Source organism: Heterocephalus glaber, unplaced genomic scaffold, assembly GCF_053883595.1.
Source record: "Heterocephalus glaber isolate CG9 unplaced genomic scaffold, H.glaber_assembly_v1.0 deba00001561, whole genome shotgun sequence".
In the NCBI taxonomy this organism is placed as follows: Eukaryota; Metazoa; Chordata; class Mammalia; order Rodentia; family Bathyergidae; genus Heterocephalus; species Heterocephalus glaber.
This window is the reverse complement of record NW_028258349.1, coordinates 10669698-10682342: the sequence shown is the minus strand read 5'-3', so window position 1 is coordinate 10682342 and position 12645 is coordinate 10669698. Positions and strand designations below refer to the sequence as shown.

The window sequence follows — 12645 nt, the reverse complement described above, 5'->3', positions numbered from 1 at the left end:
GCCTGTGAGAGGCAGGCGCGGGGGATGTGGAGGCCACTACTAGTGGACGCTTTTGACTGGCAACAAGAAAGCTGGGGGAGAGGCCTTGGTCCCTGGCTGGCCTGAGTTAGATGCTGCATCCCACTGTAAAGGAAATGAAGGCTTTGCTTCTCCATTCTCAGATCACAGTAGAGGAAACTTTCGTAAAGGGACGGAGAAAGTATATTCTGACTCAACTGAATTGAGACCAATTGGGGTTGGGTTCCAGGGAAGCAAAGAGGCCCTAAGAGCCCAAATCCTTTCTTTCAGGTGTTTCCAGGATATTGAAAATCTCCTGTTTCTTCAAAGGCCAAGCCCCCTCCCCCAGCTTATCTCAGATCATATCTGAATGAGGTACCAAATATATATTAAGAATTTTAATACACAGTATTCTGTGCCACAAAGGAAGGTTATGGGTGAACATATATGCTAAGAGTGTACAATCATGTCTTTTTGTGTGCATGTGTGTGGTACCGGGGATCAAACTCAGGACCTTGCGCTTTCGAGGCATGTGCAGTGCCACTGAGCTAAATCCCCTGCCCAAGAGTGTACAATCAAAATGGCTACATTTTATAGCATATAAATTACATCCCAATTAGTTGTTCTTAGAAAACTGTATCAAAAGATTGGCAAACATGTTGATAACTGTGAAAGCTAGATGTCCTACTCAAGACAAATCATTATATTCTTTTTTTTTTGGTACCAGGGATCAAATTTGGGTCCTTGCTCTTGCAAGGCAAGTACTGGAACCACTGAGCTAAATCCTCAGCCCTGACAAATCATTATATTCTAAGAATAAGGAATGCTTGAAAATTTCCACAATGAAATATAACAATAACATACTCTGTTATAGTAAGTTTTAGTCTTGGGGAAGCAAAGTATCATTGGATGTGAAAGATTCATATTTCAATTTTTCTATTTAATAAGCAACAACCATTATGAAAAGCAGTATGGAGATTTTTCAAAGAACTGAAATTTTAAAAAGAACTGAAATTAGAAATTCCATATGACCTAGCTATCCCCCTGCTAGGTATCTTCCCCCAAAAGCTTAGAATATCATACTACAGCCATACATGTATACCTATGTTTATAGCAGCACACTTCATAATAGCTAAATCCTGGTAGCAGCCTGTATACCCATCAACAGATGACTGGAGACTGTGGTCCTGGCCCGGCCTGGCCCCCAGGGACCACCTGCACTGTCTGGCATGTTCCAGGGCCAACCCAGGTGAGATGGAGCCACTATGGTCCTGAATTCAAGGATCCTCTAGTTGATAAAGAACAGTACTGCAAGCCCAGGACTGAGCTCACTGAGGAGGAGAAATATGACCAGGAGCTCAAGAAGACTCAGCTCATCAAAGACCCAGCGACGACAACATGCTCTGTGTCTGCAGACCCAGTGATCAGTAAACTCACCAACATGATGATGAAAGGAGGAAATGAAATACTGGCCAGATCCCTTGTGACCCAGACTCTGGAAACTGTGAAAAGGAAACAGTTTGAAAAGTGCTGCTTCTGCAGAGGAACAGGCAACCATCGAACGCAACCCCTACACCATCTTCCACCAAGCGCTGAAAACCTGTGAGCCTGTCACTGGCCTCGTACCCATCCTCAGGGGTGGCCATTTCTACCAGGTCCCTGTGCCCCTACCTGACCGACATCGCTGATTCCTGGCCATGAAGTGGATGATCGCTGAGTGCCAAAATAGTAAGCACCGGCGGACACTGATGCCAGAGAAGTTGTCACGTGAGCTGCTGCAGGCTTTTCACAATCAGGGCCCCATGATCAAGAGGAAGCAGGACATGCACAAGATGGCTGAGGCCAACCGTGCCCTGGCCCATTACCGCTGGTGGTAGAGAGAAAGGAGAGGATCTGGGAGGAGCCGAGGCCCTCTACCCGACTGAAAAGTCCCTGTGTGTGAAGGATGTAGTTCCAAGCTGGGCATGGTGGTGCATGCCTATAATCCCAGTACTTGGGAGGGTGAGGCAGGAGGATTTCTGGGTGCTTGAGGTCTGCCTGGACTACAAAGTAAGTTCTTGGACAGCCTGAACTACATAGCAAGACCTTGTCTCAAAACAAAACAGTAAAAACAATGACAAACACAAAGAAAGGCTGTAGTTCCTTTTTGAGAAGGAGGCAGCGGCCTGTTTATTGTCCACTGACCCTTTGTCAGTGGGGCTGGAACTGGCTCTCTGTGCCCTGTCTCCTTGTAAAGAGGAAACATTGACTTGGGAATTTCTTCTGAGAAACTCAGGGCCCAGTCTCCCCTTTCCTCAGCTCAGGACAGAGCTTTGGATGCGAAAGGAAGAAGCTGTAGCATCAGGAGATACTTGCCCTTTATTAGAAAATCCTCTCCCTGATACAGAAGTACCATTGATTAAAACTCATTGGAGGAAATTTTTTTTTAAAACCAAACAGATGATTGGATAAAGGAAATGTAGTATTTATATGTGATGGAGTACTACTCAGCTATAAAAAATGACAAATTTGAGACATTTGTAGAAAAATGGATGCACCTAGAAAATATAATGTTGAGTGAAATAAACCAGACACACAAACTTAAATACCGTGTCGTATCTCTCATTGGAGTGAAACAAAGTACAAACAGAATAATGAAGAATGGACAGATGGGGACAAGGGGATGGATCTCTTGCAATAGGGAAGTTGGGAACAAGAGCGAGGGGAATGGAAAATAAGTCTGATAAAGATACACCGTGTATAGGAACCTAATAACCTCAAATAATGTAAACATATGCCACAACAGGAGCTAAGATTAATAATATCAAGAAGAATTAAAAATGGGATAGGGGAATTGGAGGAGGACAGAGGGAGGGAGAGGGAAGGGGAAGGGGATTGAAAAGAAATTTGTGGTATGTACGTGCACCCACTCCCCAAGATCATGGTAAACTGCATGAACTACAAACAGGTACCAAAAAAAAAAAAAAAAGCGAGGTACTGAGCACCAACTCTGTGGTAAGTGTTGTGCTAGCACACAAGGAGTTTAGCTGGGAAACACCCTGCCCTGTCCTTGCAGTGCTGTGTGTGAAAGAGATGCATTTAACAATGGGTTACTCAGATGCATGATGATTTGCATAATCATTATAAAGAAACAAGATGCCCTGAGACATTATAGAAGGATCCACCTTGCTCTGGGCCCTCAGAACAGTTTCTAGAGGAGGGGATAGCTAAACTGGGTCCTGAAGGATGAATAGGAGCATTAAGAGAAAAATACAGGAATGTATTCATTGAGCAGAGTTTTGGCATCAGCACTCTGTGACTAATACCAAGTACATGCCCTCAGGAACTCTTATCAGGAGATTCCAAGTGCTGGTGAATACTTTGTTATGACTCAAGGTGATAAAGGTTTTTCCAGAAAAACATATTGTTTTCAGACCTAAGGACGGGAAGATTTCTTGAAGGGAATTATTGCTGCAGTGTTTCTAGGGGATGTTGCCTGTAAATGGGGCACTGGAAGTGGTGGATCTTGGCTTAGGCAGACCAAAGGATGTGTGGGAAGCGGAAACACTCCCACCCTTCAAAAGGTCAAGAGAGCGCTGTGTTTTGGGATGATGGAGGAGGGGGAGGAGAGCCTGAAGCTGGACTTTGAAAAGTGGGTAGATTTATACAGGGACAGAATACTCCAGGCAGGCTGTATCTCAGGTTTGGAGGAGGAACTTCCAGTGGGAGACAAGATGGGGAGACTTTGTGGGCTGAGCTGAGGGCTTGCTTAGAACAGCAGGAGGAGATGCTTTGGGATCTTGGTAGGATGGGGTTAGGGTTAGGGTTTTTTTCTACTTCTAGTTTTGCAGTCTATTTTTTCACTGAAGCATCTAGTCTGCATACTTGTATTATAATTGTTGATGTGTTTTTAATATTTCAGCCATAATAGTTTGTTTACTTTCTGTTTATCCTATTCCCTTCATGTTTCTTTCTTTCTTTTTTTTTTTTTTTTTTGAGACAGGGTCTCGCTATATAGTTCAGGCTGGCCTGGAACTCCTAGCAATCTTCCTGCCTCAGCTTCCCAAGTGCTAGGATTACAGGCATGCACCATCATGCCTGGTCTCTTATATGTTTCTTATTGTACCTTTTGTGCTTATCTTGGATTGAGGGATTTTCTTGTTCATTTGTTCATCGTCTTCCCTCTCTGAGTTTAGATGTTACACACTTTCTATTGTTGTAAATGCATGTTTCATGTGTCAGTTTCTTGTCAGTACCTTTTTTCTTGGAATAACACAAAGACATCAGAACACTTTAATTACAGTCCTTCATCCTACCTCTTAGTCAATTATCATGTATTTTAGTCCTGTCCTTTATTTAAAAAGCTAAAAACCAAAGTGCGTTTTTATAAATCACTGTCTATTTAGATCTGCTCACATATTTATTATATTTTTATTGCTCATTGTTCCATCTTACATCTCATGTTTTCCCTCCGATAATACTTTTCTTCCTCCTGAGCTAAATCCTTTAAATTTCCCTGTAGTGGAGATGCATTTACAGCAGGGATTTTCAGCTTTTCTTTCTGAAAGCATGTTTGCTTCTCAAAGTCTCTGTTTCCATCTGCACTCTTTTTTTTTTTTTGGCACCAGGGATCGAACTTGGGACCTTGTGCTTTCGAGACAGGCGCAGGAACCACTGAGCTAAATCCCTGGCCCCCATCTGCACTCTTGAAGGACTGTGGGGAATGCAGTTCTAGATGGATAGCTGTTTTTGCTTCGTACGGTGAAAGTATTGTTCTTGTTCCCGCTTTTTGCTGTTGAGAAATGCACAGTGACTCAAATTTTGGCTTCACCAAGTAATCTGTCTTTTATTTCCAACTGCTTTCAAGATCGTCTCATTGTCTTTGGTGTTCTATGGCTTCTTGTTTTGTTTTTTTTTGGTTTTTTTTTGGGTACCAGAGATCGAACTCAGGATCTTGCCCTTGTGAGCCAGGTGCGGTGCCGCTGAGCTAAATCCCCAGCCCATCTACAATTTTTTTTACTGTTATGTTTATCTTTTTTCTTTTATTCACTTCCTGTGCATATCCTTCCTTCTCCAACTTTTTAGTGAGAATTTGCAAACACAGAACAGCTGAAGGAACCATACAGTGTGCATCTGTATACCCACCATCTAAGTTCTGCCACTAACATTTTACTGTACTACTTATTATTTATGCATCTGAACTAGGTGGCAGACATCAGGTCCCTAGCACTGCTCTCATCACTTATGGGTTCTTTGAGTTACCTCTGGCTCATGGATGAGGCAACTCTTCCTGTGCAACTCACCGAAGATCTTTGTAGGGGGCAGAAGGAAGCTTTTGGCTCTGCCTAGCAGGGAATCTCCCTGGTTTCCAGTAAAGTTCCTAATTCAGGGGAATATGTGCTGTGTGAGTTGTTTAATCTTCCTTTACTCCACCAGCTGGGAGGGCAGCAGGAAAGTCACTCAACGTGCAGCAGCCCAGCCCAGCCCCCTCCCTGGCAGGTAGGCAGGGAGCTTCCTGTGCAGACAAGAGAGCAAGTGCCTTCTCCCTGGCCTCAGGGCTCAGTGCTGGCCAAGTCCAGGAAGGTTCCATTTTCCAGGTTGTCCGTCCTGTTCTTCGTATTCCAAAATAAGTGACTGCTGGTCTGTCCAGCTGAACGGGCCTGTTGGGCCTTCCAGGCTTAGTCTGTGATCATAGCCATGGGCATTTCTTCCTGGACTCTTGACTTCCATTGTGTCTGCAGCCCTCCCTCCCGAGCTTTCAGAACCCTCCAGTTATGCGTGAGTGGAGAGTGTGTGTGGGTTTCTGAGTTCTCCTTCCTGGTCTGGCATAATTCCTAAAAGAAAATATGTAGCAGTGATGTTGTTCCTGTTTGCAAAAATTCTTAACATAAAAATGTTCATGATCTGGAGATACAGTGATGCAGGGGAAGCAGGAGGAGACTTTATGGGGTGGTGGGTGTGTTGTTAGCTTGACTGTGGTGCTGGCTTCATGTGTATATACCTTGGTTAAAATCGGATATCAAATTCTGTAACTTAAATATGTGCAGTTCGTCATACATCAACTCTGCTTCCATAAGGCTGTTAAAATAGTTTGAACATTGATGATGCATTGCACTGTCATTAAAATTTTATTTATTTTTAGCTATTTACTGAGGTGTAACATATACGTATAATTAATTTTTTTACATGGATGCCGCCAATACACAGATTAACACATAGAATACTTCCAGTAACCCAGGGGGTCCTAGTCATCACCCCCTGGGGCTAAATGCTGGTGTTGCCATTCCATTTGGCTCTTGGTTCTGAAGGCTGGGAAGTCCAAGATCGGGCAGTCCCGTGTGGTAAAGATTTTCTTGCTGCCTCATCTCATGGCAGATGGTGGAAACTGTAAGTTTCCAGCACCTTCAAAGTACAGTGTGTTTGCGGATGTGTCTGCACACTCCCTGTTGCAGTGTGGGCTACAAGTTTCTCCTAGAGGTATCCATTCCTTAGCAGCTCATGCTTTCTCCAGTGGTCTGGCCAGTTACCCGCTCCTGCTCTGCCTTTTTTGGGGCTTGCAGGGGCCAAGCCAGCTGCTTCCTATTAAAACTAGCCCTACTTGAGTATTTTGAAATTTTTTCAAAAACAAAAACAAAAACATACGTATAATCCCAATATATAAAACAGGGCAAAAAATGGCCCATACCAAATGCAACCTGATTGTATGGAGGGCTCTTCTCAGAAACCTGACTGTGGAGCAAAATGGAATTGTTCCAGTTCCTCCCTTCTTGGTTCTCTTTGGAAACACATTATGTGTCACCTTCTCATTTTAAGAATTTTCCTAATAATGGTGTAAAAAACACCCAGAGGCTAAACAAAGCTAATGTGGGGAAGCCACACGCATTCTAGAATTTTTATATTGCTCCTAGCTTTGTTTCCCCAGCATCTGAATCCCAGCATCTTGTATAATGTGGTTGTTGAAATCATGACCCATGGGTGCTCATTCAGACACTCCCTTAGGATGATAAAATAACAGTAGCTACAGCAGTGATTGGGCACTTAGCATGTGCTTGAGCCCAGGCTGAACATTTTACTTATATTATCTCATTAGATTCTCTCAAAACCCGTTGAGGTGGCTAATAACATTTTCCATGCTTTATGAATGTAAGCTCATTGAGTACAAAGAATATGTCTCTATGTCTGTGGCTTAATTTCCATTTTGTAAAAGAGCAGCGGACAATGTACATGCCAATGGAAGGGGGAAAAGCCTAAAAAAAAATTGCAGCTGATCAGAAGGCTCTGCCCTCAACCTCACTGCAGAGATGGAGCTTCCTTCCACTGCCATGTTGGAGATTCCAGAAGGGCGTCCAAGGGTGCTATGTGTGATGGATGCCCCATTGGGCATTATAGATACCTCCAAAACAGTGATTTTCTACAGAAAGTATTATATTTAGCCCTTACAAGTCCTGGTAGAAATGAACTCAAATGGTCAGAAAAGTAATTTTCTTTAGGTTCTGCGAAGCAGAACAGGCATGTTTTCTTACAATGTATCTTGGGCCTCTCAGAGTTTTCAAGGTGGGAATAAAATAATATGAGATGAGAAGCAAAATAGAGAAGTAGGTTGCCAGAAGGAGCTGGGGAGAAAGAAGAAACTCTTGGGAGGCCCAATCCTTAAACCGTTCATAAAATGAAAAACAAAACCATCTTCATCCCTCCTGTACTATTCCTGTCAAGGGGCTAATTCCATGGTCAACTCAAGTTGTACCACGCTTCCTCCCCAGATAGTTCAAGTTTAAGGTTTGGAAATGGCCTTGGCCTTGGTATCCTTGCTGTGAGAGCACCAGCACTTCATCCAAGATGCCAAAAAGACAAAGCGGATGTTCATGAGAAGCAAAGACCCAACAACTTCCTGTCTAGGAGATCAAAGTAGAGGATGGATGGGAGGGGATGGTCCCACTTGCCCCACAGACATTCAGCACACAGGAATACATCAATTTTGTAGAAATGGAGCTCAGTCTAGCCCCAAGGGAGAACTGTCAGGATAAATAAGTGAATAAAAAAGTGAGGATAGAACATGAGAGGAGTAGAGACTTTTGAGGGTGAACAATATGGAAAGGGTTTGATCAAAATCAGACAAACTTGGGAAAGAAACCGTTAAGTAGAATGTGGGTGAGATTCGATTAGCTGTTTAAACTTAGCAGGTGGGTATATTCAGGGGAAAAAACCAGGAAGTCATAGTTCATTGAAAACAGAAACAAACATCAAGATAGCAAATCTTGATGTATGTAGAGAGTGTAAACACTACATTACCACTTACAGTTTGTCAGAAATACACAAACCCACACTCTGTTGGACACTCACATAGGAGTGAAAAATAGTTTCATCAACACAGACTCTATGCATACACTCTTCACATGGAAAATTCTACAGAAATGAACAAGCTCTGGACCACTCAGCCCACCCCTGCATGTCAGCTGGGACTCCAGTGGGCGCTCTTCCTATTGCTCCTCTGAATGTGTGGAAGGCAGAGATAATAGAATAAAAGTGTGCTGTGGTTTGTTTCTCAAATCTCTCCTTACCATGTGTTAAAGTCTTGGTCCTCAGGTTTGTGCTATTGGGAAGTGGTAGAAACTTTAAGAGGTGGAGCCTCAAGGGTGTGCCCTTGCCAGGGAAAGTGGCACGCTTGAGCCCCCTCTTCCTCTTTTGTGTCACATCCTAGCCAAGAGGTGTACAGTTTTGCTCTACCATGTGCTTCCCCTATGATGTGCTGCTTTTCCATAGGCCCAAAGCAATAGGGCCATTTGATCACGGGCTAAAACATCCAAAGTGTGAGCCAAAACAAGCCTTTTGTCTTTATAAGCTGACTATGTCAGGTATTTGTTATAGTCACAGAAAGCTGACTAACACAGAGATCGATGGTTTTCATCCACAGGGCTTTTAGGGTGGGGAAGATGAGGGTCTCCTTAGGTAATCCTGCTTTGTCTGAAATTTCATTTTTGCCCACAAGCAGTTTACCATGTTTCCAAGGTCATTGGGTTCAAATGAGCTCTCTTTTTCCTACAACCCTAACTTGAGCCATGAACCGTATTCACGAATCTACCTGCAGCCACACATGTGTAGATACCGAATAGTTTCTCTAGTGTGAGAAATTGAAAGTGTAAATAAGGATGAAAATGATTAAAATGAATAATTGATAATTTGAAATAAGAAAAGGTCCAAGGGTTTGGGGATGGTGGAAGGGAAAGGGGAAAGGGAAGAAGGGAAAGAAAAAAATTATGAGAAAAAAAAATGGAATCAAAGTCTGTGTAGATAGGGAAGGGTGGAGGGGGTGAAGGGAGCACAGGTAATGGGAGAAAAAATAAAAACTAAGATGCATCATGTTCTGGTACAAAGACCCAATGATAAATGTAAATGTATTTTATACCTAAAATGTACCAATAAATATATATATTAAAAAAATTAAAAAATTAAAAAAAAAGAATCTACCTGCAAAGGCAGAGATCAGGAAAGGTAAAGAAGCTATGGAATGGAAGCTCAGCTTGCCCAAATAATCAACCTCTGAGACTCTGAAGTCAACCATGCTGTCTCTTGAAGACACTGATCCTATGCAAGGACAGAAGGGTGGGTTCTGGGGTGAGCTGTTTCAGGAGAGGGGAGGGGCAGCTTGACAGCGAGACACCCTGGAGTGGGCAATCTCCACCTGCTGCAGACGCCCGGGGCCAGCTTTAGCTCTCCTTGGCCGCATGCCTACCTGGCATCTCCACCGAGATTCCACAGATACCACTAGTGGGTTTCCCTAGATAAAACTCTTTAATTTTTTTCTGCAAAAAATTCTTATTCCAATTTTCTGGGCCAGGGATTTAGCTCAGTGGTTCCACCGCCTGCCGTGCAAGCACAAGGTCCTGAGTTCAATCCCCAGTACCAAAAACAACAACAACCAAAAAAACCAAACCAATTTTCTGCTGTCTCTTCAATTTCTAACCCATGGCTTGAGCCTCATACCAGGTCCCATTCCTAAATGTGAGTAAGCTGGCTAGGATCGTGCACACTGGAGGAAACCTACCACTATACGCGGACAGTGACCCCATGTGGGCCCTGTGGAAAGCTCAGTACAAGTCGAGCATCCCTTATCCAAAATGCTGTGGACCAAATATGTTTTGGCTTGCAGATATTTGTTGGATTTGGGAATATCTGTGTATATATAATCAGATATCTTGGGGGTGCAACCTAATTCTACACACAAAATTTATTTCTGTTTCTTGTATACCTTCTGCACATGTCCTAATGTTAACTTTATACCACATTTTAAAGTAATTTTGTGCATGAGATGAAGTTTGTATACCTTGAACAATCAGGCTCGTGGCATTGTGTCATCGTTCAGAAAGTTTCAGATTAGGGGGTATTTTAAATACCCCCTAAATTTTAAATTAGGGGTGCTCAACTTGTATTGCACAATTACCAATTGTTAGCTATAACACAACAGTCAAATTCTCATTTTTGAGTCCCCTCCTCTCTGGAACTCAACAAGCTGACCCGGTGTGGGAAGATGAGGAGACTTACTCTACCTGACATCAGGACTTACTGTAGGCCTAACATAACAGAGGCAGTCTTATAGCTCAGGCTGGACAGTAGATCAGTGGGACCAACTGAGCACTCGGGGATAGACTCATACAGAGGAGGCAAGAGTGGCCAGGCCATCAGTGGAACTCTGGATTTCCTGAGAGCAATCCTGACAGCTTTATTCATCATAACAGGAAGCCAGAAGAAAGCCAGACTATGGGCAGGAAAACCAGATAAATAGATGGTGATGCATTTGCACAGTGGAATGTGTGGAATTCGCACAGTGTACAGCCACAAAAATAGATGGCTAGTCTGCTTACATATGGGCGAGTCTTAGAAATACCCTAGTCCAGTGGTGGTGAACCTATGGCATGGGTGTTATTTGGTTTCTTTAAAGACAAAACATGTTAATGTATAAGTTATTTTTTCTAAACTAAAACCTCAGGCTTCAGGTTTATTTGCAGTGTTGGCGCTTTGTGATAAATAAGTGGGCTTTGGGTTCCAATTTGGTACCCATCCCTAAAAGGCTCACCACTGCTGCCCTAGTCCCTCCCTGTCTGCAGTCTTACTTTCTAAGGTTTCAGTTACCCCCGCTCAACAGTGGTCCACAAATATTAAATGGAAAAATCCAAAGATCAACAATTCATAAGTCGTCAATTGTGTACCATCTGAGCAGTGTAATGAAATCTCACGTAATCATGCTCTGTCCTACCTGGGATGTGAATCATGCTTTTTGGGGGGTACCGGGGATCAAACTCAGGACCTTGTGCTTTCAAGGCAGGCAGTGGAACCACTGAGCCCAATTCCCGGCCCAAATCCTGCTCTTTTTTGTCCAGGGTATCCACACTGTGTATGTTACCCAACCATGAGTTGGTTAAGTTGCCATCTTGGTTATCAGATCCAATGTTGAAGAATCGGTGCTTGCAAGTAGCGCTTGTTATACAGGATTTGATGGTATGAGTCTGAGGGTCTTGGAATGTATCCCCCCCCCAGGATAAGGGAGCACTACTGTAGGTGTTGAATTTTAAAAAAAGCTTGCATTGAAGCTTTTTGTGTTGGCTAGAAAAATATTGAATAGAAGATGACACATGGTGTGGTTTAATTTTATAAAGCTCAAAAGCAAGCAAAACTAAAAAATATATTGTTTAGAGATACACAGCAATGTTTTTAAAACCATTTGAAATATAATAGAATGACAACTTTCAGGTGAAGGGTAATGAGACTTCTAGAGGAGAGGCAAAGTGGGATGGACAGTGGTCTAATGAGGTCACAAGGGTATTCCTCCATGATGTGCTGGCTCTCAAATGGGGGGTGGAGTATGGGGTTCCTTTCATTGTCATATATGACTCAGTCTATGATACAGACATCCTTTAGTGCCAACTATTATGTATTTAAAGTGGAAATGGAAGCCAGATGTGGTAGTGCATGCCTAGGATCCCAGCACTCTGGGAGGCTGAGGCAGGAGGACCACAAGTTCGAGCTCTGTCTGGGCAACTTAGTGACTTAGCAAGATCCTCCTTCAAAAAATAAAAATAAATACAAAAAAGGGCTGGGGATATAGCTCAGTGTGAAGGTGCAAGGTTCGATCCCTAGTGCCATTTAAAAAAGAAAGCAAGAGAAAGAAAGGAAGGAGGAATAGAAGGGGCTGAGGATTTAGCTCAGTGGTGCCATGCCCACCTGGCAAACACAAGGTCCTGGGTTTGATCCCTGGTACTGCAACAAAAAAAAAAAAAAAAAAAGGAAGAGAAACGTGTCCAGTTTAGGTCTTAGGAGAAGAAGGAATACACAGAAGGGAGGTGGGGCTATCCATGAGGGAGGAGCAGGATAGGAATCAGTGTCACCAAGGCTGAGAACATCCTAGAGGGAGTAAGGGGTCTCTAGGGTTCAGGACTTTGAAGAGCAGGGCAGGAAGATGAAGACTGGCAAATATGCTAGATGCAGCCAGTGGGTAGGTCGGGGTCTCTGAACTTGGAAGAACAACTCTGAGGAGCAGAGAACACAGGCTGCGCTGGCTACTGGCCAAACCAAGGGATGGATTACTAGAGGCCTAGGGTAAGAAGAGCCCTTTCCTCATGAGCTGTCAAGAAGGGAAGGGCGAGGTAGCCTTCCTCAGCCTCCCCCATAGCGTGA

The 12645-nt window shown here is 43.4% G+C and overlaps 1 pseudogene; it reads left to right on the top strand.

Moving 5' to 3' along the window:
* The first annotated feature begins 288 nt into the window (after window positions 1-288).
* LOC110344722 (small ribosomal subunit protein uS7m pseudogene) lies at window positions 289-12625 on the top strand (annotated as a pseudogene).
* The last annotated feature ends 20 nt before the right edge of the window (window positions 12626-12645 follow it).